General features: G+C 39.9%; 1 long non-coding RNA gene across 1 annotated transcript; it reads right to left on the bottom strand.

Annotated features, from left to right (window-relative positions):
- Positions 1–121: 121 nt before the first annotated feature.
- On the bottom strand, positions 122–7,080 carry LOC131894282 (uncharacterized). The gene is made up of 2 exons (XR_009374872.1): positions 6,972–7,080; positions 122–391 (listed from the first exon to the last, which is right to left on the bottom strand). It is a non-coding gene; the product is annotated as an uncharacterized LOC131894282 (long non-coding RNA).
- Positions 7,081–8,106: the final 1,026 nt, after the last annotated feature.

Here is an 8,106-nt window from a genome sequence, read left to right as displayed (position 1 = left end):
TTGATGTGGTTTCTGGCCTTTCTGTTATCGGTGACGAAATGGGTGGTACACCGACTTCAACAAGTGCTACACAGAGAAAATTATTCAAGAGATACCAGAAACAAAAAAAGATAACCACAGCAATGTTTAAAAAGCTGAAGATTTTTGTACTAGAAAACTAATTTTCTTTGTCACTAGTACTTACAATAAATAAATTTCATGCTTTATATAGGGCTATTTAGGCATTACCTAGAACCAGAAAAATTGATTCATTTTTCCAATCATATTGAAAAAATACGTCACAAAAAAATAACAATGTCAGTTTTGACCAAGTAAAGTTGGTAGGTTCACGGTTGTCTCCTATTCTGGAATGAGGGAATTATTTTCATTCCTAATGAGAACCTTGTGGTTTCTGAAAGGCAAGCAGAGAAATATAACTGTTAAATATTAGTTTGTATTTTTCTGTGTCCATATACTGTGACTTATGAGGATAGCCTCATCTTGGAAACAAACACTCCAATAGAAACAACATCTGAGTAAAAACAACAAAATAAGACTCCACATTCTCATGCCTTCTCAAACAGTGATACTGATGATACTACATAAGATTCTATTTGATGATGCCACTGCTACTGCTGATCCTGACAATGTCACCGATGATGTTCTTGATGATGCAACTGACAATTCTTGCTTTTTTTTTTTTTTTTAGTTGCTGCTGAAGCTGATCATTAGGTTCTTTGAAAGAAGCACCTATCAGGACCTACTGACATATCAAGTTACGATCTGTCAGAAAGATTTTATAAAATATAGAAATTTTAAAGTTAAGTATTTCTCTGGAAGATGACACAGTATATATTGAATTCTGTATATGTTTGTAATATTTTCCCATTAAAATGTACTATGCAACAATTTTAAGCTGTTTCTTGGCATTGTATAAACTGACAACATGACTGCTCAGTGGTATGGTTAATGGGAAGGATTTTAGTATAGATACCAGAGATAGGACAGATAGTGGCATCTGGAATGTCCAGAGCAGAGGGAGAAGTTGGCTGAACATAGTCAGCCGACTGGACTTGACCATAATAGAAGAAGAAGAAACAGATCAGAGAGATAGAGAGAGGGAGTGAGGTAGAGGGGGAGAGGGGATGGGGGACATAGAGACAGGAGACGGGCAGAAAGATGGGTTTATAAAGAGACTGAGAAGCTGGGGAAGGATGCTTGTGAATTCGAGGGAGTTTAGGGTAGAGGAGGAGGGGAGGAGACCTAGGACACTAGCATGGGCTTTGAAATGTGTAACAGGTACTTGTGACACTGAAGGAGCCTGGAGGTGGCATGTGCCTTATTATGGTAATACACACCACAGGTAGCCATTTGTCTCTACTGCCAGTCATAAGAGAAACGACACCTTTGGGTAGAGGACAATCAGCTTCACAAGTTTCTGAGGAATGCTGGCTTTTGTCTACTCTCCAGAAATCCTCCAAAAGTCCAGGTTGAGCCCATTTCTGAATATCCGGGGCTGCCCTTGGAGTTTTGGGAATTGGAGTTTCCTTTGGACATAACAGGCATCAGTAAATTTTTGTGGATTGTATAGTCACACACCAGCTCTGTTGAAGTTTACATACTCTGTTAAAACACGAGTAAAAACACCCCCCAAACAGCCATATTGTCCTTAGCATCCACAGAGTTCAAGTATGGTTGCTTACCTGCATTTCCTTTTCTGTTAATTATATGACACCCCATCCGCCAGACACATTAACTGCATAAAGTCTGAGGGGTGTGGCCTTATGAGCCCCTTTCTGTGTGTGATGATCACTGTGTCCTGGACACCATTTCACAGAATCATCTATAACTTCTGCCTATCTCTTGCAAAGTAGTCCCTGAGCCTTGGAAGGTGTGATTCAGCTGTCCTGTTGAGGTCTGCACACTTCACAGTTATGCATTCTCTAAACTTTGGCCAGTTGTGAGTCTGTCTATTCACCACAGCCCACTGCTGCTGTGAAATAATTCTTCTGTACACTACATAAATTACACTGTGATAGGTTTAATAAAGAAGTTGACTGGCCAATAGCTGGACACTATAAAGTTAGGCAGGAAAACCAGACTAAGGACAGTGGGAAGAAGAAGGGAGGATTTAGAGGAGTCACCAGCGAGACGGGGAGAAAACAGAAGATGCAAGATGAAAGACAGGTAGTACCATGTGTCAGAATGTAGATTAACAGAAATGGGTTAATTTAAGTTGTGAGAGCTAGTTAGTAATAAGCCTGAGCAATTGGCTGAGAATTCATAATTAATATTAAGTCTTTGTCTAGATGTGTTGATTATTCTTGGTCTTTTTTGCTTCTATATAATTATTTGTAGATTCTTAAGTCTGTGAAAACTGCATTGGAAGTCTGAATAGAATTGCTTTTAATATATAGATTTAATTTCATAAAATGTCCATTTTCCCAAGATTTACTCTTGTAATCCTTAGGCACAAGCTCTAGTCCTACACAGAGAACTACAGGCAACAAAGGGATGCTGAGCCTGGGAGAGACTTCCCAGGGAATCACACAGTTGCTTATTCAATAGTCAGCCCTGGAGACACACAATCAAGTCATAGTATACAAAATGAGTGGTCATATTTAAAGAGTATATATGTATTACATAGACATACATGCATGTAATACCAATTATTAAAAAAAAGAGGACATGATTTAGAAAGAGATGAAGGAGTTGTATATATCAGGGTTTGGATGATGGAAAGGAAAGGGAGAAATGAAATAATTGTATGATAATCTCAATTAAAAAAAGGCATAGGTCTTCTCAACATCTATTGTCCTCCTGAAATTCTTCTTCAGTGTCTATAAAGTGTTCACTACAGATATTTTTCATGTCCTTGGTTATATTTACTCCTATGACTGTGTGTTCATGCATTTGTGCGTGCGTGCGTGTGCGTGTGCGTGTGTGTCTTAGATTTCTTTTTCAGTGTGTTTGTCATTGGTATGTAGAATGGCTACTGATTTGTTAATTTGTATTTTCTCACTTTATTGAAAATGGTATTAGCTCATTTGCAGTTTTACTACTCTTTACAGTGTCCTGTGTATAGAATTATATCATCTATAAGTTAGGATTCTTTGACTTTCTTTTTCTTTTGTATTTCTTTTATTTCATTTCCTATCTTATTTCCAATCACTATAGTGAACAGAAATATTTTAATGTGTCTGCTGTGTGTATGTGTGGTCAAGTAAGACAAAACTTCATTAAAAAAAAAAACAAACAAAAAAAAGCTATAAAGAATCCACTCAGCTGAAATTCCAGGGCCAACATTTCTTGAAATACAAATATGTGTACAACAGCTCCTCAGCGTAGTGGTTAGTGTCCCCCACCTGTCACAAATATGTGCGCAAAGTTGCAATAGGAACTCAAAAGTGCATTCTACTTATCAAGTGGGCCACTTTCAGATGACCAGCTGTGTAGTAACATGAGGTCAAGCTCTGAGCACTTAGAGTATGGCATGGCAACTATTTGCATTAGAATAAATTCTCAGCAGGACTTACAACTTAGCTCAAATACTGTGGATGATGTGGTGGTTTTTCTTGCATCCCCAGACCCATTTCTCACACTAATCAAATAAAGTGTAAATAAAAAGAAGAGAAATGATCCTTATGTTAGGTGATGAATAATATTAGGATTGCCCCATAATTTCAGATTTATGTGTCTTTTTAAGGATTGCATTTTTCACTACATGTAAAATTTTTTTAAATGCTGGAAAGGAAAAAAGGAACATATATATTGTTTACTGGACTGTAAAACATTCCCAGCACTATGAATTCTACAATGATGGTTCTGAGTGAAAATTTAATTAGACATACCAGTTGTATCACTCCAGGGCATGCATACTTATGAACGTGAACTCACTATATTGAATCATATGTGTGTGAGTGTGTTTATCACTGCACTACCTGAAATTGACAAGTTATGGAATGAGCCTAGATATCCACCAATCTATGAACAGATAAAGAAAATATAAATAAATAAAGAGTTCATTCATAAAGACAAATTATGTAGAGATTACATAATTCCCAAGAAAACTGTTACAACTATGTATCTTCAGGGTAAAGAAATAGATAATTCCCCCAAACACAAATAACACATACCTTATCTCATAAACGGAATTTATAAAAAATATGAAAGGAGGAGGAGCAATGCTAAGGAAATGTAAGGGGACATAGTTTAGATGGAAGGAGTGTAACAGGGAAATAAAGGGATGTAAATGAACAAATTGTTTTGCATGACAATGACGTGTTATTTCATTAATTAATTATATGTACAGAATAATAAGATTAATTTTGCCTAAGGGATTCTTTCTTTATATATAACTAAAGATAATGACCATATTTTTATTATCTTCTAAACTTCTTTAAAAATTTTTGAATGATGGGATAGAGGTGGCCTAGCCAAAAAAAAAAAAAACAAAAAACAAAAAACCCCACAATGTGCTCTTGCAGAGAACCTGAGTTCAGGTCCTATCACCCATCACAGTGACTCATAATCAAACACCAGTAACTCTAGTTCCAGAGAATCTGGAGCCTCTTCTTGTCTCTGTGGGAACTGTACTCATGTGTATATACCTCCCCTATATACATATATGTGGGATTTTAAAGGCATTATCTCATAATTTCTCTATTATAGTGCAGAGAGGCTTGCACCTATATTGTATGTGTTATATATGATATCAGTTCATTCTCACATGCTCAGTTGTGGGAATAAAGGATTGTGATCAAACAAATGATGAGTAAGTATTATAAGGTCATTACGGATCCCAGAATCATAAAAAGATAACAACAGGAAAACATAAAACAATTGGAAAATATAAGAAATCTGAGTTGTCCAGACTTGATGTAAATTAATCTGTAAAATTTAAACATTATAAGGGATTTCTTAGCATTTTGTTGGTTTTCGTCATTGAAAGGAACTGTGTGCCTGAATTCCATCACCATCTTGTCATTCATCATGTGTATTAAAGATTGTCATTCATCATATGTGTTTAATTAAAAGAGTTTTACAAAAGTTGAAGTTCACTATAACCAAAGACAGAAATTTTGGCACAAATAATCTGTAAAATATAAACTATATTTGGCTCGGCTGATACAACACACAATGAATGAGCCCCACAGGGCTGTCTGACATAAGCTGATTGGAAGGAGGTCTGTGTTTAGTAGCCTGTAAGCCCCCAGTGCCCCAAACACAACTATTAATTTTTTTAAAAAGATGTCTAAATAACAAGCTAGTTGAGGGGATAAATCAAATGATAAACCTAATCCCAAACCGGACACAGAAGCAAATAGTAAGATTCTAGGTAATTTTTCAGAGAATTTGCTCAAGTTTTCAAGGGTTAATTTGAAAAGGCATATGCAAAGCCATTGTGCTGGTTAGTTTTCCTCACCCTGACGGAAGCTAGTGTCACCTGGGAAGAGGGAATGTGAACGTGTCTGTGGGGCATTTCCCTGATAGATGACCAATGTGGCAGGGTCCAACCCAACGTGGGAAGTGCTATTCTTAGGCATTTAGACCTGGGCAGTATAAGAAAGCAGGCTGAGCAGGCGAGTAAGCAGTATTCCCCCATAGTCTCTTCAGTTCCTGCTTAGGTGTCTCCCGATGACAGACTATAGCCCGGAAGCCAAATAAACCCTTTCCTCCCCCAAATTGCTTTGGTCAGCATTTTTACCACAACAACAGAAAGCCAAGTAGAACATGTTACCAAATTCCATGCCTATCAGGATTGTGTCATAAGCACAAAACAAGATTGAAGTTGTTCAACAAAATTGAACAATTTCTTTCTTTCTAGTGAAAAATAATGATCAAGCCACAAGTGTTAGTACATGACAGTAACCAGCTCAATTAGGAGGCTGAGGCAAGAAGATGAGTTTGAGGCTAGCATGGTTTATAAGACCCTGTCACAAAAAACAAAGACAAATTCTGGCTGTGCAGACGTAGGTCTTGTCTGGTATTTGTAACATGTGTTCCTTTTAAGTGAATACAAGTATTTTCAATGAACACATGCTTCTCACAGACATATATTTAAAATAAACGAAGAAAAAAATCATTAAAAAACATTCTCAGTTTTACTTTTTTCTCTCTTAAGAGAAAGCCTCCTAGCCCATGCTGGCCTCAAATTCACTAACGCAGACTAGTCTTTAATATCCAATTTTCCTGCCTCAGCCTTCCTAGTGTTGGGATTAGAGCATGCCATAGCATATATCTCAGATTTGCTTTCTAATGTCAACAAGTGATCCTACCCACAAGCCATATAACATGAGAAAGAGCCACATCCACAAACCACAGAAAGGTTCTTTGGGCAGCTGGGGGAACTGGTGGCAAATGCCTGTAATCCCTGCAAGGAGGAGGCAGAGGGTGGGCCTACCAGGTGTTCCAGGGCATCTTCTCCTACATATTGAACTAGAGACCAACATGAGCTACGAGAGACTGTCTTAAAAGAAAGGCTCTTTGGGCTTAGTAACTTTCACTTTCCTATGGTGAGCACTAGACTAGAAAGCTTGGGAGCTTCCAGAAACTTCTGGAACCAACACTGCTGTTTGCTCACTCAGTCAAGGGCACTGGTATTGGCAGGCAGAAAACTAAAGCTCCCTCTCCAAAAACCTATCTGCCACCCTCTTTTGGTGTATTTTTTTTATTTTTTTTTATTTTTATTTTTTCAGACTGGGGTCCTAAGAGGGTGGGCTGGCCTCGAACTCTCGTACCTATTTGTCAGCCTCTGCAGGGCTGGGACTCCAGGCAGGAACTGCAGTCTGCCATCCTGAATCATCATAGAGGGCATGTTGGCCTTATGAGAACTTGGGCTGGGAGGAGTCACCAAGCTCTGGGAAGACATGTTGCCCTGGCCCTTACTGGTCCTGGGCTAAGAGGAGACAGCGGCCTTCTGGGACCTTGGGATGTGAGGAGACTCTGAGGTGGCGGTGTCCCACCCTCAGAGACCCTGGGGCCGCTCTCACCATGTTAAACTCCACAGATCTCCTCCACGCCTCCGCAGCTCCTTCCCCAGCGGTTTCTTAACAGTTTCTAATGCGCACGCATGCTCTAGGTTCTGGGCAAGAGGCAAGCTGAGGGGGAAGGGCAGGGGCAGGGGGAGGGGTGTTTAACTCTTCCCAGAATGCTCATTGGGCTAGAGAGCCTCAGGGGCGGGCTTAGGCCCCACATCCCATTACTTGATTGGATATGTTGGATGGGGCTCTAGATGGAGGCTGGCACTTTCTGGTGGGATGTGGCTTTGGTGGGAAGGGTCTGGCGTGCCTGAAGGAGAACAAACCAACCTCTAGAGAATGGAGGCCTGTGCATCTCAGACCTCTGACTTTGGGCAGGACAAATGGGGCGCGCAGGCCTAGCTGGTATATGCATGAGTGACAGAGGGAGGGCCTATGGCCAGGACTGTACACTTGCCATTCATAGTCGTTGGCAGGTCTCGCCTTACATGGAACAACAACAACAAAAAACCCTGCTTGGCCATAACCCAGAGGCCACCAGAGAGCGTTGCTTTATTGCAAAGAGGAGGAAATTAAAATGACAAGCAGGAAAGTCACTTTCTCAACATCACACAGCTGCTTGTATGAGACAGGGACCCTACCCGAGTCAGGTGCACACATACCTGAGTAGAGTTGATTTCTACTCCGCAGAACGGACCAAGAACTATTGTGTTTAGTCCCAGTGGTAAAGCGGTACCTGACAGTGTTGATTTTGTCTTAGGCTGGCGTTCCTGTGACTCAGCATGGACAGGGTTCTTGCATCAGCTGGCCTGCCCCCTCACCATTCCCCTGCCCCAGTGATTTGGTAAATCACTTAGGAGTGTAGAATGACGCAGTGGCTCCTGACTGACAATGAAAGCGTAAGTTACTGTGATTTCATGACATTGAAGACAGGCGCTGTCATGCAGAAGGGAAAGGAGGAAAACAGTTTGGTGTCAGAGAAAGAGGTTTTTTTTTAAGTCTTACTATGAAATTTCTCAATTTGTGCCTCTTCTGTCTTCCCTCAGGGTCTCTTTTGGGACAGAAGGTATTGTTGGCTCAAATACCCTTTATGTATAGATTATATGTGAACATGCGCATCTGTTGAAGACCTTGAATGTAAAAAAGC

Source organism: Peromyscus eremicus, chromosome 17 (assembly GCF_949786415.1).
Source record: "Peromyscus eremicus chromosome 17, PerEre_H2_v1, whole genome shotgun sequence".
Classification (NCBI taxonomy): domain Eukaryota; kingdom Metazoa; phylum Chordata; class Mammalia; order Rodentia; family Cricetidae; genus Peromyscus; species Peromyscus eremicus.
Note: the sequence above shows the minus strand (reverse complement) of the source record. Positions and strands in the feature narration are given on the sequence as shown.